Source organism: Polypterus senegalus, chromosome 12 (assembly GCF_016835505.1).
Source record: "Polypterus senegalus isolate Bchr_013 chromosome 12, ASM1683550v1, whole genome shotgun sequence".
Taxonomy (NCBI): Eukaryota; Metazoa; Chordata; class Cladistia; order Polypteriformes; family Polypteridae; genus Polypterus; species Polypterus senegalus.
In genome coordinates this window covers 18,515,079-18,539,141 of record NC_053165.1, presented here as the reverse complement: position 1 = coordinate 18,539,141, position 24,063 = coordinate 18,515,079, and positions in this window count along the sequence as shown.

Here is a 24,063-nt window from a genome sequence, read left to right as displayed (position 1 = left end):
ACCCCCTTCCAGGTAGGTTGGGCGTGCAGTGGGTGTCAAAAGTAGGGGGTCAATACAATACAATATACAGAACAGAACAATTCCTTAAGACAGCATAATAATACAAATTTTAGAAGTACGGTTTAACAGTAGATGATATGACATAATTAGGTTTGGATATTTTTAGAGTCCTGGAGACCTCATCCATCTAGCTGCCTCCCCATTTGGCCATGCCACGGCTGAAACGTTGCTCCGATGAAAGGACCCCTCTTTCCCATGATTCCTGTGATCCTCCATCAGGGATGACTTTACCATAGGCAGGCAAACAACTTGGCAGGTGGGCCGTGGCACCAATTGCCACATTTGGGTACCGAGAAAAGAAACAGAATAGGTGAGGGTTAGTATTCAAATATAATTATCATGTTACTTATGTTATAGTGCTAATGACTAACAACAGAGATGCAGTATGTACAGTTAATCAGCAGCTCTAGTCAGGATATGCTAAACTGAAGTAGTGAGTCTTCAGCCGGGATTTAAAGGCTGAGACTGAAGGGGCATCTCTTATGGAAGCAGGAAGACCATTCCACAGTTTAGGGGCCCTGTAACTAAAAGCTCGACCTCCCACTGTTATTTTATTAATCCTTGGAATCCTAAGCAGACCGGCATCTTGAGATCTTAATGTGCTCAGGTTTGTAAGTCATGATAAGTTCAGACAAGTAAGCGGACCTTGGCCATTTAATGCTTTATATGTTAAAAGGAGGATTTTGAAATCTGCCCTAAACTTAACTGGGAGCCAGTGTAAAGATTTAAGAACTGGGGTTATGTGTTCATATTTTCTTGTTCTTGTAATAATTCTTGCAGCGCATTTTGGATTAACTGGAGGCTGTATAGAGAACAGTTTGAACAGCCAGTGAACACCGCATTGCAGTAGTCAATCCTACTAGAGATAAATGCATGAATTAATTTCTCACAATCCTGTTTATTTAGAAAGCGCCTTAATTTCCTAACATTTTTAAGATGGAAAAACATGTTTTGGACGACTTTGTAATATGCGCTTTAAATGACATGCTAGAGTCAAAGATAACTCCTAGATTGCGGGCTGATTCAGTAAAATTAATTGGGATTCCAACTGAGTTAAATGACGACAAAATATTGCTGTGATCAGCGTCATTCCCTCCAACAATTAACATCTCTGTTTTATCTGTATTTAAAGACAAGTAGTTCTCATTCATCCATTCCTTTAATTCACTAACACAACTAATTAAAGACAACATCGGAGAAACTTCATTTGATTTAAATGAAAGGTATAACTGGGTGTCATCTGCATACGAGTGAAAATTAACATTATGTTTCCTAATGAGAGATCCCAGTGGAAGCATGTAAAGTGAAAACAGTAAAGGTCCCAGTACTGAGCCCTGCGGACACCATATTGAACTTCTGTGTATAATGATGGAGTACTGTCAGCACATTTCTGTACATACTGGAATCGATTTGATAAATAAGAACTGAACCAAGCGAGCACGGGCCTGTAAGCCCAACATCGCTTTCTAGCCTGTGCAGTAAAATAGAATGGTCAATGGTGTCAAATGCTGCACTTAAGTCCAACAACATAATTACAGTGGAATTTCCTTCATCAGAGGATATCAGAATGTCATTTACAACCCGTGTTAGTGCCGTTTCTGTACTATGACCAGTACGAAAGCCAGACTGGAATTTCTCAAATAAATTGTAATGCGTAAGGTGTGACTGAAGCTGACTGGCGACTACTTTTTCTAGTATTTTAGAGAGAAATGGTAAATTTGAAATAGGCCTATAGTTATTTAGTATGTGTGGGTCTAGGTCTGACTTTTTAAGTAAAGGTTTAATGACTGACACTTTTAGTGCATCAGGTATGTGCCATGCAGTAATGAACTATTGATAACGGTTAGAATAGGCGCTGCAAGAACATCCATTGCACTTTTTACTAGTTTTGTTGGCACTGGATCTAGGGAACAAGTAGTGGGCTTCATTTTAGTAATTAAAGTTAAGACTTCCTGGTGAGTTACAGGATTAAAATTATTAAAGTGCTGAATGCAATGTGACAGGGTCTGCTAAGCTAGTATTTGGTTTGTACTGTGATGCTGAGATCTGGGATCTTATATTTTTAATTTTCTCATTGAAGAAGTTCATAAAGTCTGTACTGCTAATATCTGTTGGTATTTTGCACTGTTGATCTGAATTCCCATTTGTTAATTTAGCCACTGCTCTAAAAAGTACCCTAGGATTTTTATTATTGCTATCTATTAATGTAGAATAGTATTCTGAGCGAGCTTTAAAGAGTGCTTTTTTATATTTATTTACACTCTCTGTCCATGCAATTTGAAAGACATGTAGCTTTGTTGTTCTCCATCTGCTCCAGTTTTCGACACTCTAATTTAAGAGCTCGAGTATTTTCATTAAACCAGGGAGAGTTTCTATGTGCTTTGATCACTTTTGTTTTAGGGGAGCCACTGTGTCCAGAGCATCTCTCAAGGTCACATTATAATGTGATATTAGCTGATCTAAATTGTTTTCCACGTTTACATTTGATGTTAACTGATCTAAATGGTTTTCCACAATTACACTCGACTTACTCAAGGTATCTATAAATTTTGAAGCAGAATTACAATCTAGATGTCGCACTGTCTTTGTTTTAATCTGCGAGTGCGCTGGCATGGGCAGAACTAAATCAAATGTAATTAAGAAGTGATCAGAAATAACTACATTTAATGGAGTAATATTTAAATTTTGAATTTCAACTTTGTAAGTTATAATTAAATCTAATGTATGGTTATGATTATGAGTTGGACCTTTGACAATCTGACAAAATCCTACTGAATTTAACAAATAAGTAAAACATTTGCTAAAAGTGTCAGTTTCCACATCAGTGTGTACATTAAAATCCCCCATCAGAACTACGTGATCATAATCTATCTATCTATCTATCTATCTATCTATCTATCTATCTATCTATCTATCTATCTATCTATTCTTCATTCTTTTAAAAAACAACTTAAAACTCATTTATTTAGGAAGGCTTTTAACTTAACATTCTGCCCTTTCTTTCAGTTTACCTCTCTGTCCAGGTGCTCAGGCTAATTTGTGTGTCTGTTATATCACAAATTAGATTATTTGTTAGGTTTTTCTTTTAGTATTAAATTTAGTATTTTACTCTGGTTTATTGTCCTTTATTCTATGTAATGTGTTGTTATCTGTTTCATTGTTCTATTCAGGAAAATATTTGCATCCAATGTTACATATACCCTGCTATTTTTTTTTAAGACTCTGTAAAGCGCCTTGAGCATGGGAAGGGTGCTATATAAATTAAATGTATTATTATTATTATTATTATTATCTGATGTAGATTTTAATGTTTATAGGAGTATGTATTTTAAACATTCCAGTAATATGAATCTGGTTTTATGGCACACTTTTATTGAATTCATTTTTTATGACACTACTTTGCACATTTAGGAAGGCACTTTATATTCTCAATGTTTGAATTAACGCCGTTACAAGTCTCTTGCTTGTCGCCTTGTCCTGGTCCTTCCACAGTCATGACCTGGAAAGTGGGCAGTGCCAAGGCTGCAGGCACACAGGACATGGCAGTGAAGTTTACCACAGAACAACTTACTCATTACTTTAAAAGAGAGTTTCTTAAGATATGGGTTGGGGTTGCTGTCTTAGGGTCACGTAAGGTCACGTGATATGGAAAAAGTCCATTTGTGAATTGTGTCATGGTGGGTCACCACGGGATGTTTAAGCAATTGTCATTACTGAAGATTGGCAACGATTCTCCAAGGGGAACCCCCTCTGATGATCATCATGGTTCTTGAAGATACTAAGACGGGTAAGAGCAGGTCACGAGAAAACAAAAACGTTTAAGAAGCCCTGCTTTAAAAGGCTAGCAAAATATATTTTTATGACTTTTGTTTTATGCAGCAAATGTTATGGAAAGTAATGCATGGAGAATTGTGCTTCATAAACATAACCTAAAGAGGAAATCAGCCAAATAAATTCAACAAAAACAATGAAGTTGAGTTTAAAAAGGCCAGGAACTCTTCATAATCTTATTTATCATTCACGCTTAGCTTTAATAAAATACAGCAAAGTAATAAAAACACATTCAATGCGTCAAAAGACAAGCCTTAATGGCACATTTGAATAAACAAGTCTTATTATTTTGGGGAAGAAGACTGTTGTCCTTGTGAGTGTGGAATGCATCACTTATCCCGGGATCTCGTAAATCAATTCCAACTCCCTAAACAAGTAATAAGCTTTAATAGATGGGAGTTGTAAAGAATTTATGAGATGTGCAGGGTCACCGCCTGATACACTGCGCACTGCAATATAGCAACAGGATACAACGAGATAAGGAATTCTTCAATTCCAGTGAGCAAATTACTTGTATTAGCTGAGAAAATTGCTGCTGGATTCATTGCTTGTAAAGGGAAGGAATAAATGAGTGGAGCCAAATGTGTCTGCCATATCAGGGAGAAAATCATCCAGGGCAAGAAAATTAAAATGCTGCAAAGTTTACTCTCGGGTGAGAAAACAAGTCCCATTAGGCAAGCTGAAGCACATTGCACACAGCCCTCCGCGCTATAATTCAAAGGGATAAATTACACGATGAAGAGCTGTTTGTCTAAAATTAGGGCTACATCGAGATACTCATCTCCTGCTCTGCGTTGTGATCTCGCTGAAACGACAAGCCTGATGCAGCAAGAAAATGTCATCACGGGAAAAGCTAGATAAGATAAAGACGAATCAGAAAACTGAAGATGATGCCTCCGTCTGTTTGTCAGATAGCTGCCATAACAGGTCCACTGGAGTCTTTCTTTAGTGGCATGCCGCATTTATTTTCCTGTACTTTATATACTGTAATAAAATGCCCGCCACCCCTGACTTTTGTAAAGACTTCATATTTGTTAATCGCAAAATTGCTTTTATTTGTTTCTCTTATCAGCTTGTATAAGCACATTTTCCAGCTAATCTCTTAAAACATTTTGTTTAAGGATGTGCTTGAATATATTTATTGCCTTTTTTATTCCTTGCTCCTGGATTATGAAGCCTTTATACGTACCTGCACATGAGTGCCAAGGACAGTCATGTGAAAAAGTAAGTACACCCTATGAAATGTTTTTTTTTTTCCTTTTTTAACATAGGAGTACATGTAGGATGTTAATATCCATGTAAAAATATAACAAACATCAAACCACGTTTACATTTTGAAATCCATTGTGTAATTTAAATAAACTTGAATGGAAATTCCCACAGTCCAAACACATGCAGGTTAGGTGCATTGGCGATCCTAAATTGTCCCTAGTGTGTGCTTGGTGTGTGGGTGTGTGTGCCCTGTGGTTAGCTGGTGCCCTGCTCGGGGTTTGTTTCCTGTCTTGTGCCCTGTGTTGACTGGGATTGACTCCAGCAGACCTCCATGAACCTGTAGTTAGGATACAGCGGGTTGGATAATGACTGACTGACTTACTGACTGACTGAATGCAAATTTCCCACATAGAGAAAGTAAATCAGCTTCTACATTTATCACTACTGAAAATTAGAATCAGGTGCAAATGAGTTGAACATTAGAGAGGATCTTGTCTTCTTCTTCTTCTTTTATCTTTTTGCACGTCTATGTGAGGGCAATGTGCTTTACCAACCTTCTCCATTCAGATTGGTCTTGCCTCTCCTCCTTAGTAAGACCCTTTTCCTTCCTTTCTTTATCTATCCACCTCTGCTTTGGCCTCCACACTTTCTCTTCTGCTGTACTTCCATTGCCATCACTCTTATGCCCACATATTCATTGTCTGTTCTCATCAGATGTCCATACCAATTCAACTTTCCAGTACTTCCTTAGATATCTCTCCCATTTTCTTCTACCTCTGCCTGACTCATTTCTTATTCTTTCTTTTTTTGTAACTCCACACATCTATCTCAATGTTCTTAATTCTGTCACATCTAACTTCTTCTACTGAGCTCTTTACTGCCTGTGTCTCAGCTCCATACATCATTGCTGGTCTTACCACGGTCTTAAAAACCTTACCCTTTAACGTTTGACTTCTTTGATCACTCAATACTCCTGATATCTTCTTGCAATTGCTCCATCCACAATGGCTTCTATGAGTTATCTCTGCATCTAATTCTCCATCTTGGGCTACCGCTGATCCTAGATATTTCCACTTTTTCACTCTTTTCTGTAGCTTCCCCTGCAGGCTAACTTCTGAATCCTGTTTGTCATTAAGCCTCATGTATTCTGTCATCTTCCTACTTATTTCCAATCCTCTTGGAAAGCCCTTCTCCATCCTTCCAACTTCCTCTCCACTTCCTCTTGTCTGGTGCTACACCACACAATGTCACCAGCCAAAAGCCTGCACCAGGGCGATTGGCAGAGATTGATTAGTAGAGAAGTTCTTCACTGAACTTGTCTTATTTAGAACTCAGACATTTATTTTGCTTTGCTCTTTATGTTTAGGATTGTGGAATTTAATTTTACTTATTTATTTTCATCTGGACCATGAGAAGAACACAAGTCCAAAAGGAGTATGTGGGTTTTCAAAACCCTTATGGAGAAATGTTCTGTTACACATGTGTGTCGGTGGACCTCCTCACAGGCTCATTTGAGGTATGTAGTAACCCACCGAGACAAGAGAGAGCACAGCCGCTAATCCTGTCTTTTCCTTCTTTCCCATGCAGAGATGTACGATTAACACCTCCCCTTTCCAGTCCAACGATCATAAAGTCCTGGGCGTCCAGTAAGGAGGTGTCATTAACTGACCAGTGCAACCACCAGACAGAGCTCCACTAGAGACAGCTGCATTTTGACTCCTTCTTTCTTATTCCCTGCATACGGGATGCACGCCAAAGAGTGTTACTTCTTTTTTCTTTACTTTACATTTGTTCACGGACAATAAAATGGATGACTTGATTGGCGATTCAAACTTTCTTTGACTGTTTGGAAGATCCATCATTCCCACACCCAGCCACAGGTCCTGTCCTTTAACTCCCCAAAAAATCTACAAAATAACTTTGTAGTGAGTTTAATGGTCTTGAAATTGCATGTGAAACAAAGTATGGCATCAATTTAACAAAACTGTATTTAAAAGGAAACTTACCCTTTTTGTTCACCACTATCTATTATTATGTTATGTTATAAGCGGGTTTAGATAATGGGCGGATGGGTAGATAGATATTATACACTAGCCAACCCGCGGCGTACCATACGCCACATAATCAGGCCGGTTTTTTAATAATTTTTAAGCACAGGGAGAAAATTAACATTTGAAAAATTGGTAATGTAATAAATCATCAAGAAAAGCAACATTGTAACAATGCAGGGAATGAACCAACACACAATCGTCCGTGCGGCGCTCAGGGTGGAACGGGAGGAGAGGAGAAGGACGTCCACTCGCTCCCTCAGTCATGCTAGTCTGCTGATTTCTCGTTCAGTATACGCTGCCTGCACATGTGCCCACCTCTAACTCGTCACTCGAGTCGTTGTCGTCTTTACACAGTCCAGATGCACCTGTGACTCACGTAGACTTTTCATTGCTCTGTGCGGTTTTGGCTGCCTTTCTATATATAATCCACCAAGACACCCGACCACGTTAGCAGCGTTTGTCGCGGATGTGAATTGCTGTATGTAGTGTGTAAAACAGTTTGCTATGGTGCACGCGGTCGTGCGTCGTAACCGAAAACTCGTTTTTTTAAATACTGCTCACTTCATTGTGTTTTAACCTCAGTTGTAAAGGAATGTTTTAAGGATCCCATGGGATACCCCTTGCAAACAGTTTTACACACTGCATATGGCGAGAAACATGCCTCTATGAACAGTCAACGTGGGATGGAGCTGCATGTGACCTCTACAACAGACGAATATAAGTGACGCCGGTTTTTCTGTGTCATCGCGTCCGGGTCGGTGGGCGTGGCTCTGTGAGTTGTCGTCGTATCCAATTGTCTTGGAGTTGGTGGGCGTGGCTCCTTCCTACGTGCACCATAGGTGTCTCACTTGTCGGCGGCTTAGTGAATCTACGCCTCTTCCGGCATGCTTTCCATGGTTGTCTTGCCTTAGTGAATTATATAAATAGATACTGTAACCAATGGAGTGAGATTTGGGCTTGCTAGACAACAATGGTGGTGGCCTGCTCCATTTTGATCAAATGTGCGGATAGACATTTCATTGCACTGTGTACACATGACAAAAACACTGAAGTGAACTGATGACACAACATTTTTTTATTAAGGCCACTCCTTACATTTTTTGAAAAAACCAATGCTATCGAACATCTGTTTATCAGTACTAAGAGATAAGCCACAGTGAAACAGAATGAAATGTCGTTTTTTTAGTGTGTGCTGAGTTGCCGTTCAGAACATGGCAGAAAGAGAAAGACTAAGGAAGGCATGTAGTAACATCTTAATGATAGACATTTGTTCAAGTATATAATTTTAGGATTTCATACCAATGCAACAGGATGTGTAATAAATTTAAATCAACATTGAATGAATCAACTTTCTAACATTATCAAACACCTCCACTGGTGCAGTCTCCTCTAATAATGACAGAACAAGAACAAATGTTAAAAGGGTCAATGTTTAAAAAGAAAATACAGGCAGTGTGGCTTGGTGGTTAAGGCTTTGGATTTCAGATCTTCAGGTGGTGGGTTCAAATCCTGTTACTGACACTGTGTGACCCTAAGCAAGTCACTTGACCTGCCTGTGCTCCAATTGGAAAACCAAAAAGAAATTAAACCAATCGTATCATAAATGTTATAAGTCACCTTGGATAAAGGTGTCAGCCAAATAAGAAAATGTAAAAATATAAAAAAATCACATAAATGCTTACTTTGTTACTTAACCCAGGGGTCTCCAACTCCATTTCTGGAGAACTACTGTGGCTGCAGGTTTTCATTCTAACCCTTTTCTTAATTAGTGACCAGATTTTGCTACTCATTAACTCTTTGCCTTATTTTTAATTGATGCACAACTTAAGACTCAGGAACCTTAATTATTTCTTTTTACCTTAATTAGCAACCAAACAATATTAAGACACAAAATGAACCAACACATAAACAACAACCTGCGTCCATCACGCAATAACTGAAAATAAAGAAAGGTGAAGGCCTCCGTAATGTTGATCTGCTCAGGTCCACAAAACATTTTGACAGCTAACGCTCTTAAAAAAGAAAATCAACAGTTTTGGAAATGTCTGCCATGGCAGAATGAGCGCCATGAAATTAAATAACGGGATTAATTAGCAACGAGAATTGGCCTCAGATTAAGAAACTGAATGAAGTGAAGTTGGTTGAAGTTTGAGGCCCCAAGTTAGTTGCTCATCTGTTGGCTCACTTCACATCAAATTTATGTTTAGGTGCCATTTAAGGAAAAAATATTCAATTCCGCTGTCAGAGCCTCAAGAAAAGTCAATTAAAATAAAGGGAAATAGTTAATTAGCAGCAAAAACTGGTCACTAATTAAGAAAAGAGCTGGAATGAAAACCTGCAGCCACAGTAGCTCTCCAGGACTGGAGTTGGAGACCCCTGCCTTGGCCCCTACTAACTAGGATTTTGGCTACTTCTACAATATTACTGCTGAAGTAGCATTCTGAAATATTTCTGTTATTATATTCTTGAAAAGTCTTGTTTGTTTTCTTTAACAATCCATCCATTTCGTAACCCAGTTATACAGTTCAGAGCCACTGCCTTCCAGAGCTTATCTTGGATGTGGAAATAATTACACACTTCAACATCGGAGTACTGTAGATTTGCTAATTAACTTAACCTGCACGTCTTTAATATGTTGGAGCAAAGCTGGAATATTATTATTATTATTAGGCTGATACTTTAATCCAAGGTAACTTGCAACATCTGAGATACCATTCGTTACATTTCTTTGGGTATTCCAGTTTAAGTAAAGACAGGTGAAGTGGCTCTTTCAGGGTCACAAAGTGTCATTAGCTGGTGTAGCAGTAGGGGGCACTATCGCTCCCTTGAACCCTCAGGTACCATGCCAAACACCAGGTAAAAGTGCTACAATAATTATTTTTATTATTAGAATTATGTGCACCAAGCACCCTCCACTCCACACTACTCATAAATACACAATACTCCAATAATAAATCAATCCTTCTCTCCCAGACGTGTTGCCCTTCTACCACCCAGCTCAGCTCAACGCTCTGGTGTTTCATTGTCCTTTTTATAGTCCACGACCCGAAGTGCTCCTTGACCTACAGTCCATGTGACTTCCTAGCACTTCCGGGTCAAATCAAAACTCTTCTTTCTTTGTCAGCCCGGAAGCACTTTATTCCTTCCGTCCTTGTGACCGGCAAGTACTTCCGGGCTGTAGGAAAAGCCAATGTCTCTGTGTCTCCCTGCAGCGTCCCCTGGTGGCCCCGATGTTATCCAGCAGGGCTGTGCACTACAACTCCATGATGCCCTGCTGGAATTCGGGGCATCTCCACATTGCAGGGAGAGCTCCATCTGGCGGCTTGGGGGACTTGGCCGGGATAAACTGCTGGGCATAGTCCACAATACTTTCCCCCCAGTGAAAAATCATGATTTTGAGCGTCCAGCCCTGCGAGGGACATCTTCCTCCAGGAGGATCTGTAAGTCGGGCCTTGGCAAGGTTGTTTAGGTTCCCCGGACAGCCTTGGGGGAACGTTATAACGGGAATCCCTCCGATCCCCTGTTCTCCAAGGACAGCATCGCCACACGTGACCTGGCCGACGACAATTGTAGCAAATCTGCTGTCCTCCTGGTCGCCCTACTCCGTGACACTGGAAGCACCTCAGTTCTTCTGGCTCAATCCATCTCTCCACTGAGACGGGTTCATCAGCCGCCCTCACGTTTTCCAACCTGTCAGGAGACCCCCGTTTTATTTTTGGGATCTATTTTTTACTCTTGGACTTGTCTACAGTTTGAGTCTCTCTATGGAAGAGAGAGACCCCTTTTACTGTTTTCACACCCTTTGATTTATTTATAAGCGGAAGCAACGTCTTTAGCACCACATTGTTCCGAGAGACAGCACTTTCCAGCTGCTCCAGTTCGATCAGCGCTTCCTCCGCTCCATCTGTCATCATACCATACTCCCTTGTTCGGTTTGCAGTGACTTGGCACCCGCTACTTTTTAACCGCGGGCCCAGTTCGCACTGCGTCCCTTTATACTGTACACTACCGGTCCCACTCACCTGTACTACCACATCAACCATGACAGGAGCCTCCCGACCAAATCGCTGTAGATAATCCTGTATCCTTCTCAGCGGCGCTTTGGTCGTCACTCCCAACTCTTCCACCTGTTTCTTGACGTTCATTAATGTCTGTAATAAAGCATATATGGGCTTGAGCACTTTCTCAAGATCCCACAGTTCTATAATATTATTTAATTCGGCCGGAGGCAGGCTACAACCATCACTTGCCTTACCTTCCATCTGGGAGCCAATCGGCACGTCCACTCCTGGCACATGTTCGGCTGGGTTGCGCAAAGGCTCTTGGGATTTGGAGTCTCTTATTTTAGAGTGCTGGGGTGGCGCCACTGGCCGACTGCGATCCGCTTTTTCTACTTTATCGGCGGACTGTTCAGTCACGTCCCGTCCCTCTTTACTTTCAAATATAGCTGGCGCTGCTTCGCCTGCCTCCCCCCTCCCCTTCAGGGAGCTCGATTCTATCGCGGAAACGCTGACCTCACCTCCGGACTGTTGTCGACCTTCTCCTTCCCTTCTGGGGAAATCATGTGCCCACTTTCGGCGAATAGAAGGCGACCCTCATGGTCATATGATCGACTGTAGTCCTTTAGGTGTTCCCAGCCTGCTCCGGGATAGTTCACCTGACTCTTTTCGTCTAATAGAATCCCCCGGTTTTCGACTCCTAGATGGGCTAGCCTCTTCTTGCCTAGGTGGGAAGTATTTCTCCAACTTGTCGTCAGAAACGAAAAGACAGGCCTCTGAAAAATAGGAATAATAAATTCCCGGCACTTCGGGCGTGTTTCCGGCACATACCTCTGTATTTAAAGGACATTTTCCTAGTCCATTCAGGAAGACCGGTGTGTCCAATGTCCGGCAGCTATCCCGCTGCCGTAACGCACGTGCCCTTTCGGCTTCAATTATTGCCCGGTCTTCCTCCCTACCTGTCAGGTAGGTCCACGTACTCACGGCATCATCTAGGGCCAGTTTCCTTGGACGATCCTCATTCTTCTTCCCAGATTTTTTCCGCATCACATACCGATGTTGAAGGAGGCCTCTTGTTGCAGTGCTCTCTGTAGAGGGTAGCGTTTCTACCTCCAGATACTTTGACGTGACCTTCTTAGGGTTTTCTGCCCACACAAATTTTATAAAACAGGTCCTCTGCCAAATTGATGGCCAGAGAATCCTGCCGACTACGCGAGTGTAGCAGTAGGGGGCACTATTGCTACCTTGAACCCTCAGGTACCACGCCAAATACCAGGTAAAAGTGATACAATAATTATTTTTATTATTAGAATTATGTGCACCAAGCACCCTCCACTCCATAAATAAACACAATACTCCAATAATAAGTCAATCCTCCTCTCCCAGACGCATTGCCCTCCTACCACCCAGCTCAGCTCAACACTCTGGTGTTTCATTGTCCTTTTTATAGTCCACGACCCGGAAGTGCTCCTTGACCTGCAGTCCATGTGACTTCCTAGCACTTCCGGGTCAAATCAAAACTCTTCTTTCTTTGTCAGCCCAGAAGCACTTTATTCCTTCCGTCCTCGTGACCGGCAAGTACTTCTGGGCTGTAGGAAAAACCAATGTCTCTGTGTCTCCCTGCAACGTCCCCTGGAGGCCCCGACGTTATCCAGCAGGGCTGTGCACTACAACTCCATGATGCCCTGCTGTAATTCGGGGCTTCTCTACATTGCAGGCTCCATCTGGCGGCTTGGGGGATTTGGCCAGGATAAACTGCCGGGCATAGTCCACACTGGATTTGAACCAACAACCTCAAGGTTTCAATTGCATACCCTATAATTCCTTGCATGTCCTCCTTGTACCTATGTGAGTAAAGGCTTTGGACTTCAAGGTTCAAAGTCCAAAGTTCTTACCCACACAGATACCAGGAGTACATGCAGGCAGACTACAGCTTATAGAACTGAAACCCAGGACTCTAAGCTGTAAGATTACGAGCTTACCTTCGTGCCACCATGCCACCAACGTATCTTTATGCATCTCATACAGTAGGAAATACCTGCCAATTCAAAGGTAATGCCATAGGTTCCTTTCTGCTCCAAAACATGTTGTCTCCTCCAACCAAGAGGCCTCAAGCTGAAACCTCTGCACTTAATGAAGGTCAATTGGAAGATTAAACAACATTTTATACTCTTTCCTGAAACATGGGAAGTGTCTGACCCCCGGGCTGCCTAAGGGATTTTCTTTTTCAGAATCTTTTCATTTTTTCCCCTCATGAAGGTATGATAAAGAAGGCAGGCTTAAAAGTAGTGAATCAAGTTATTCATTAATAAAGCTCAAGGGCAATCATTAAAAGAAGGGCAACTTTCTGCATTTTGGTGAAGCGTGAAGCTTCATTTTCATTTTTCAGTCTGGCCTAATGCTTTTCATCAGTTCTCTTAACTCATTTACTCAATTACATGTTTATGGATACAGGGAGCCTGGCCTAATACCCCTGGGAACAAGGCAGGAATCCACACTGAACAGTGTGCCAGTCCATTGTAGGGCACAAAATCACACACACACCATACCACTTTAGAATCACACATCTCAGATGATCTATAAAGGATGTCCAGGACAGTGGAGAGTGGAGGAGAAAGATTTGGGGCAACTTAGGCAAAACCTGGAAAATGATGAATCCAACTAACCCACACCTCATTTAAGTAAACTGGAATTCCTGCAGAAAGACCACACAGACAGTGGCTGGGATGGGAATTAAGCCCGTGAGTCCATGTCTGAAGCAATAAGCAGCAACCGCCCGTCCTTTGTACAAACCAGGCCACCCCGATTCAGTGAAGCATAAGATGGGGCACAAGTCTACTACCAGAGATAATCTCCTACACTCTGCCAATTTAGAGATGCCAATCAGACTAACCTGGACAAGTTTTGGGTTTTGGAGGAAAATCAAATTGCTTCGATATAACCTCACACAGATCTCAGACAGGGAAGAAACCCCACTCAGGTGTTACTAGGATGGCAATTAAACCTTCTGCATTAAACGTGTGAAACAGTGTTTATGATTAATGGCAAAATAAAATAAATACAGCTATTTAATACCCTGTTATGATGCTGTTCTGAGATTACACTGGTATGGAGGATGCTCTGATCTACAGGCTTCACAGAACCTACTTCCACTTTGACAAAACCAGCATTACATTTAATGTTCTTTGATATTTCCAGTACCTTTAACACTAGAATTCCTGAAGGCCAAGAAAAAACTTGTAATCCCAGCCCACCTTAAATCAGTTCACACCTCTCCATTCAGCGTCTTTTGTTTTGTAAATGTGTTGATAAGCACAAGCAGCAAGCAGCCTGCTATCCCATCCTCCCACCGCTGCAGGAAGGGCAAAAAACTCCCTCAATTCAAGCCTTGTTAATCTGGGAGTGAGGTACCTGGAGTTGTATAGGTTAAATAATATATTGTTATTTGGAACACATCCATTTCATGTGTGTTCCGTGTTTACAAAGATCTATGTAAGTGTAGGGTGAAAGGAAATGCAAGAAATGTTGAACACATACCTAAAAGACAAATTTTTTTCATGTTTTAGTACTAACAACAAAATTTTGACATGAAGTGTATAATGTGTGAAGACTAACGTCCAAATGTGAAGTAAGCACTTTCACCAAAATATACAAGTATAACAAAACAAGTGCGCTTTTATTCAAGACTATAACTGAAGAAAAATAAATCAGGTCAGGGTACAACACTGACCTTACCGCTTGGGTGGAACTGCGATTCATAATCAACAGGTTGCGGGTTCGAACCCTGCCGTGTCCCAAAATAAACGTTTTGAGTAGTGAGCTGCTCTTATTGTTACTATTATACAATAAAGCATACATTTGATTTGAGTCTGTAACAGCCAGTGTAAATGTATGGGACTTGTAAAGGTTAGCGTTTTTTTTAAATTCAGTTTTATTCTCTCAGTCAGGTTCATGGTCCTCCTGATCTGACACTGCTTGTTTCAAATAAAGACATACTATAACAGAGGTGAACTCAGTTGAGGATGACGGTTCTACATCGGAGAAAGAGGACAGAAGCCCTCCCCACAAGAACCGCCCACTCACACATAAGAACAATGCAGCTGCACCAGGCGTAAAGGCGAAAGATGGCACCGTTTGGATGCAGGACGAGGGCAGTGTCATCCTGCCAGTCAGTCTGCCCCACACCTGTCCTTCAACGAAACAGCACGGCTTACAGAGCTCCTCCAAGGTATCGTGCAAAGCCCAGTTTGTGATTATGTTTAGTGATCTTTAGGGTTTATATGTTATTTATCTTGATTTATTTACATGTCTTCCTACAGCGTAAAGTCACAAGTAAACTGCAGAGCTTCCTCTGTTTGTTTGATCGATGCAGGCATACTCACAAACTACATGTGTATTGAAGTGACTTCAGCTGCAGGTGGATTTACGAGTTTTTTCATAGGCTGCAGGAATTCTAGTGTTAACACCATTCTGCCTCATCGAATGGGAAAAAAAAGCTCAACGTTATGCATCTTGAAGCCCCTGCAATCTCCTGGATCATGGACTACCTGATCAACAGTTTGTGAGGCTCAATGACTGTGGGTCAGACATGGGTGGTGTGTAATCCTGGGTTACCTCAGGGAACTGTCATGTCTCTCTTCCCATTCACCTCATACACAATGGACTTCCAGTCTAATACCTGCGCTTGCCATCTATAGAAATTCTCAGTTGACTTCTCCATCACAGACTGCTTTAATAATGGAGATGATTCAGAGTACAGGAGGTTTGTGGAGGACTTTGTCCTGTGTTGTAGGGAAAACCACCTTCAACTTAACATCAGCAAGGCAAAAGAACTGGTGGTGGACATTCAATATGTCAAAGAGCCTCTTAGACCACTCACAATTCAGGGACATGGAAGTGAGGCAGAGCTACAAGTTTCCTGGGGTTCACATAAACAGAAAATGGCACTGATCTAACAACAGAGTGGAATTGAACTGGAACAACCAGGGCAGACTGGACTTACTAAGGAGATTCAGGTGTTTCAATGTATGCAGCAAGCAGCTAGAAATGTTCTACCAGTCTACAGTAGCCAGTGTGCTGTTCTATACTGTGGTCTCCTGGGCAAGCAACTTCAGTTCAAAAGATGCACAATGCCTGAACAAACTTATCAGGAAAGCCTGCTCCATACAATACAATACAATACAGTTTATTTTTGTATAGCCCAAAATCACACAGGAAGTGCCGCAATGGGCTTTAACAGGCCCTGCCTTTTGACAGCCCCCCAGCCTTGACTCTCTGAGAAGACAAGGAAAAACTCCCAATAAAAACCTTGTAGGGAAAAATGGAAGAAACCTCGGGAAAGGCAGTTCAAAGAGAGACCCCTTTTCAGGTAGGTTGGGCGTGCAGTGGGTGTCAAAAGTAGGGGGTCAATACAATACAATATACACAACAGAACAATTCCTTAAGACAGCATAATAATAAAAATTTTAGAAGTACGGTTTAACAGTAGATGATATGACATAATTAGGTTTGGATATTTTTAGAGTCCTGGAGACCTCATCCATCTAGCTGCCTCCCCATTTGGCCATGCCACGGCTGAAACGTTGCTCCGATGAAAGGACCCTCTTTCCCATGATTCCTGTGATCCTCCATCAGGGATGACTTTACCATAGGCAGGCAAACAACTTGGCAGGTGGTCCGTGGCACCAATGGCCACATTTGGGTACCGAGAAAAGAAACAGAATAGGTGAGGGTTAGTATTCAAATATAATTATCATGTTACTTATGTTATAGTGCTAAGGACTAACAACAGAGATGCAGTATTTACAGTTAATCAGCAGCTCTAGTCAGGATATGCTAAACTGAAGTAGTGAGTCTTCAGCCGGGATTTAAAGGCTGAGACTGAAGGGGCATCTCTCAGCCTTTAAATCCATCACAGGGTGAACCCTGGACACACTGGAAGCTGTGGTGGAAAAGGGGTTGGTGGCAAAATTAGACACCATCATGAAAAATCCAATCCAACCCATCCAGGAGGCGCTCTCTTTGAGCACTTTTAGGCAGAGGCTCATTCCACTATGATGGGCTAAGAAGCATCTCTGGGGGTCTTTGCTGCCAACTGCTACCAGGCAGTTCAGTGCTTCCTCCTGACACTCCAGAGTAAATGTTTAGCCTATTTAAATTCATCTTACCATTTCTGCACAATATACATACATCCCCTTGAAACTCCAAGACCAGAATGGTTGCGGTCAGTTGCCCTAACTGGGTGGCTTCTCAAGACTGTGGTGGTGGAAAATAACAAGACTGCTCATGGCCGTGCCCCCTTTCAACTTGGAGTGCTATCATACCCGAGAAGAGCTTGGATGGTGATCCTCAGAAATGCATGCATTACACTATATATTTATTATTTAGTGTCTTTTCCATCCATCTATCTATCTATCTATCTATCTATCTAATCCTGCTTACTATACTAAAATCTATCTTTCTGTCTCATTCATATAAAATGGACCTTCTGTTGCCATCATATCTGCAGGTCGACATAAAACACTTCTGACTCCAGTGGGCCAATTTTGTTGAAATTTGGCACACTTGTTCTTCAAGAAAATTTGACAAGAAATGTTTATGTTGATTAAGAGATTTCAAACGGAACACACTGTACACATTTCTGAAATTCTGAAAAACTACCATTTAAAAAGCATAGGAAAATGTATGAAATTGTCTGTCTTAAAACAGAGAAACATTCTGTACACCATGCAAATCTCAATTACTGAGTAATGTATTGCTTGAAATTTACCTTGAGTGAAGTTATTCCATCTGGTATATTTTCTGTATTTTTCCCTTTCTCTTGTCAGACAGACACTTCTGATTGGAAAATGAATCCCAATACTAGTCTAAGAAACACCAGCAGAGCCCCAAATGCACGGTCGGAAACACACTGTAACTTCCAAGGCTTATGTGATCCTTTACAATGCCACCTTACTTCTCCCAGGATTCTATGCCATATAAGTTAAATGATCTTTAAAACTAAAAAATGCAAACATGGAAAGTAAAAAAGTTACTTAACCTATGCAGAGATTAATTGAAGAGGAAATAAGCTACCTAAGTATGGCTCTGTAAGCCATTCTGAGCCGGCACATTGACTGAGGCAATGTCACCGTAGGCAGCATTTTTGGCATGAGTGGCATTTTCATGCAACAGTATATTTTAATATTTAAAAATAAGCTCTGAAGAGTACAAAAGGCATAAAGGCAATGCCTTCAAAAGGCAGTCCCAAAATCCAACAGGTGAAGTCAAATTATACAGTACAGGTTCAAAAAAGTCACAAAAGCACAATAACAATAATCTCTAAAGGAACTCACTACCACCTTGAGCACATTCAGAATGAACCGCAAAGGACTGTGGGATTTCCTTTAGTCTTTTCCCTTGACTGTGTAGTGCAGGTGGCCCCACCTCTTGGGGTACCACCCACCATAAAAGAAGGTACATAGGTACATAGAAACAAAATGACTAACAATATTATCATAAACATAGGAATCAAAAATGAACAGGAAAGACGTACAGTAAAAATGCCATTTGAACACAATCCAAGGGAGGATCCCTGGCTGAAATACAAGTATGTCGCTACAGCCAGACACTGCAATGAAAAATGCATCTGTCTAGTATGGCACAACACAAAAGTAAAGGTAAAAGGTGAAAAGTGTATCATATATTAAATAATAAAAAATCTGCATCAGTAAAGATACAGTAGATCTTCAGCCTCCATTTCACGTAAGACTTCCGGAGTTGTCATGAAGACTGGCAGACTGACTACCACATGGTGAAAGTGTCTGTGACGAGTATAAAAAGCAGGGGCTGCAGCACTGTTACCACCCGAACTTAAGAAGGACTTCCTTCATTATGTCATCTCCTAGCAGCTGAAGTCAATCCTGATACTGAAGAATACTGGGCCATATAATTATGAAATATGGATACTAGCACAAGAAAAGCACACAGTGGAGGAAATGCCCATGGGGTGCTGTTCAAGAACAAAGGCCCATGCTGCATTAAAACTGTTAATTGGTTATGAACAACCGTAAATGCATTTCAAGGCATTTACTTTTCAATTAACCTTTTCATTTCATACATGAGTTCAAAACACCTGCCTCTTAGACATTTTCCCTCTAATAACCATTAGATTTCTAGGGATTTTGGTAGCACTCAAATGAGGCACTCTAATGGCCTGACAGATGCACAGATGTGTTTAAAAAGCCCTCCAGAGGCAACCGAACCAGAAAACATGACATTAGCTTCAAACAAACCAAAAAGGCTTTGACTGTCAAGGCCCAAAGAGATGTCACTGTTGTTGTGGATTTTAGGAGACCCCTTCACTTTACATGCCCTATAAATGATTCCACTGGCATGAAGGTAGAATCAGTGACATTGTTTGGTACCACCATTATGCCACTAAGACATTCCTTCTCAAGCTCAAAAGCACATGTTTTTTTTTTCCATATTTACTTGTGCCAGTCTGTGGTAGTCCATGTTTATAGGACAGTCATTAAAAGCATCCTCACCTTCTCCACGACTGTCTGGTTGGCGGTGCATCTGTGCGCTCAAAGCATAAACTGCAGTGGGTCATTCGGTCAGCAGAAAGTACTGAACACCAGGAGACTGGAGTCTATTTTGGACTGGCGTACATCTCATTATAATGCAGGGCTATTCAAAAAGAAAGAGCAGGTTTCAAAAATTTATTTCAAACGAACTGTATAAGACAGAAATATGTTCTGCACATCACTGGACAGAGGAAAGTTCAAAGTTTAAAAGCCCGCCTAAAAGTACCAGTGAATGCCTGCACCGAGAGTTGACTTCATTTTCATACAAAATGGTGATTAGAAAATTAGAAATACGGGACACTCTTTTTTCTTTATATTACTGTACTAGGAGGTCTGCCCCCTGCTCGCTTCGCTCGCCCACCCCCAGGGTTTGGTTTACCGGATATACAATTTAAAGAGATTGTTATTTTCATGGAAATTATTACATATGCATTATTTTTACTTTTACTTTAAAACTTTTGTAAAAACAATACTTGTCCTGTATTTCTGGCCCTGGGTGTGGTTACATCTCTTTCACGCAGGACGTATAACGCTGCTCGCGTTGTGAAGGGGGGTTGGCTGAACACACGCTATGGAGATGCTGTCGGATCATCTGCTGTCTTTCTGATGCTGGCGAGCTGCCGGTTCTGCTTGTCTCACTGCCCGATCATTTCAAAGCATGTACAGCAGCTGTCCTTTTGCCACTTTGTGTCTCTGACGCTCATTTTGCGCGGGGGAGGGGGGTGTTAGGGTTGCTGAACGCACACTAAGGAGAAGCGGTTGGATTATCTGCTGGATCAGCTGCGCGTTTTGCTTGTCGCATGTTGTTGTTTTAAGAGCTGGGAGCACATGAAGCGTGTCTGCCAAAAGCAATCCAAAGACTGCTAGGATAAATCTCCATGGACTTGTTTTAAATGACGTCTCACTGCCTTGTCTCGTGTGACGTTGTAAAAACAATACTTGTACTTTATTTCCAGCCCCGGGCGTGGTCAATAATAATAACAAATAATGTATATTATGTGTTACTGACATTTATCTCTGGCTGTAACATAATGGCCGCCTGTATTCCTCCAGGCTGTCTTTCTGGAAAGGGAAGGGGTGTTCATGCTTTTAAAACATGTCACTCATACATTCTTGAATTTACTTTTTTACAGATGTCAGTTTAGCAATTAGATATGTAATATGCCCCAGACACAAATTGGCTAATCCAATTTTCCTGTCAGGTTAAAGATTTTAATTTTAGATATGATTAATGAAAAAATGTAAAAAAACACAATGAACATATATGCTAGATGTTACAAAATGCTAATAGTATTACTAAAGACTACTGCCATCTTATACTGCCCATTTACTCCCTCCTCTACTCTGAAAAAGGCACAGGACCATTAGACTGAATGACTTATTATCCTCGGGTCATAAGGCTACTGAAAAGGCCGTTATACTGACCCGACCCCTGCGAGTGTGCTATTGATGGGTATTTCTTTTTTATGCAGTCTGATGTGTTGCATTTAACTTCTGGTCTCAAATTCATTGTCTGCTGTCTGCATAACAGCACTGCTACTAATCTGTTGAAATGTGCAAGGAAGAACCTCACGTTACTGTGGACACATTACAATAAAGATGGACTTAGATAGATAGATAGATAGATAGATAGATAGATAGATAGATAGATAGATAGATAGATAGATAGATAGATAGATAGATAGATAGATAGATAGATAGATAGATACTTTATTAATCACAAAGGGGAAACTCACATAATCCAGCAGCAGCATACTGATACAAAAAACATTAAAGAGTGATAACAATGCAGGTATAACAGACAATAACTTTGTATAATGTTAATGTTTAACCCCCGGGTTGAAATGAAGAGTCACATAGTGTGGGGTCTCCTCAGTCTGTCAGTGGAGCAGGACGGTAACAGCCTGTCGCTGAAGCTGCTCCTCTGTCTGGAGATGATCCTGCTCAGTGAATTCTTCATGATTGACAATAGCCTGCTCAACGCCCGTTGCTCTGCCACGGATGTCAAACTGTCCAGATCCGTGCCTACAATAGAGCTTGCCTTTCTCACCAGTTGGTCCAGGTGTGAGGCGTCCCTCTTCTTTATGCTGCCTCCCCAGCACACCACCACGTAGAAGAGGGCACTCGCCACAACCGTCTGGTAGAACATCTGCAACATCTTATTGCAGATGTTGAAGAACGCCAACCTTCTAAGGAAGTATAGTCGGCTCTGACCTTTCTTACACACAGCATCGGTATTGGCAGTCCAGTCTGATTTATCATCCAGCTGCACTCCTGGGTATTTATAGGTCTGTACCCTCTGCACACAATCACCTCTGATGATCACGGGGTCCATGAGGGGCCTGGGCCTCCTAAAATCCACCACCAGTTCCTTTGTTTTGCTGGTGTTCAGGTGTACGTGGTTTGAGTCGCACTATTTAACAAAGTCCTTGATTAGGTTCCTATACTCCTCCTCTTGCCCACTTCTGATGCAGTCCACGATAGCAGTGTCGTCATCGAAGTTTTGCACGTGGCAGGACTCCGAGTTGTATTGGAAATCTGATGTATGTTGGCTGATCAGGACCAGAGAAAGTACAGTCCCCTGCGGCGCTCCTGTGCTGCTGACCACAATGTCAGACCTGCAGTTCCGGAGACGCACATACTGAGGTCTGTCTGTAAGATAGTCCACGATCCATGCCACCAGGTGTGAGTCTACTCCCATCTCTGTCAGCTTGTCCCTAAGGAGCAGAGGTTGGATGGTGTTGAAGGCGCTAGAGAAGTCCAGAAACATAATTCTTACAGCACCACTGCCTCTGTCCAAGTGGAAGAGGGATCGGTGTAGCATATAGATGATGGCATCCTCCGCTCCCACCTTCTCCTGGTATGCGAACTGCAGAGGATCGAGGGCGTGATGGACCTGTGGCCTCAGGTGGTGAAGCAACAGCCACTCCATGGTCTTCATCACATGTGATGTCAGAGCGACAGGCCAGAAGTCATTCAGCTCACTAGGACGTGATACCTTTGGGACTGGGGTGATACAAGATGTTTTCCATAGCCTCGGGACTCTCCCCTGTTCCAGGCTCAGGTTGAAGATGCGCTGAACTAATTATAAAGCAAGGTGGACGTTTCATGATTTCTTTTTACAAAGGTTCGAACTAAGTGACGTAAAGTGTGCTTAATCTTTAGTTCATCAGTGTGACGAGAGCTCCTCTTTCGCATATACCTGGCTATTTGTAATGTTTAAAAAATAGAAATGTGCATATTACTGCTGCTTTTGTTTTGTTGAAAATTAGGAGCCTTCTCGTCTGCCTCCTTTCACTCCTATGGCTCTTACTGTATATAAAAAATCAAGTAATTCTCTATGGATAAATAAGTGGACTTCCGCTGCAGCTGAATGTTAATACAGTGCAGCCTTGTGCTTCATGCAATTATCACTCTAGAGTTCAAAGTGCAAAATGGAAAATTATATGCTTATAAAATACTCCCTTTGAGCAACTCAAAGGGGTTTAACTATAGAACAAAAAGAAAAGAAAAAGGCACTTTTTCTAACAACTCTTGAATTAGATAATGTTTACCAGTAACTACTGCTTACCTATGACCATTATTATTATTACAGTCTCAATCTTCAATGAATCAATAAATCAGGCGAGGTGGAATTGTACATTAAGCAGTAGAGAGCAAGCTCCGTCACTCAACCTGATTCACAAAACGCCAAGTTAAGGATCAATGCTACCAAGAAAAAGCTGAAAGCGTACCAGGTCAGGAAGTGAGCTGCCCAGAGTTGTTTCCTAAATTGCACCAAATGCTGCTAGGAAAAGATCTGGTTTATTAAATGGATAGAGGGATAGATGGATGAGAAAAGAAAAAACATCAGTAAACTTGCAAGAATATACTGTATTTTAGAGATTACATCAAAATAAGCAGTATTTCAGATAGATGCTTGAGAAGCAAACAATAATATTGTAGATTCAGAGGAATAAAACAGACAAAAAAACAATAAAATAAAACAAAAATAAATAGAATAACAAAACAAAAAAAATCATATATATATATTTATTTATTATGTAAAAAAATCTTGGGTTGAGATGTGACCATCTCAGAGAGACACTTTGAAGTCTCACAAGACTACTTGAACGTCACGCCCTACTTACAAACAATTTCTTGGAGACACTTTAACATCCCACGAAACAAGGAAGTGAGACAAAAGGACAGGTGCTGTACAGGCTTTAGAATGATCGACGCGCAGCGCGACATGCAGATCACGCAGCTCGGTAGCAGCAGCTTCTGTACAGGCTTTTCAATGATCGACACGCAGCGCAACATGCAGAACACGCAGCTGGGTAGCAGCAGCTGATCCCTAGCGTG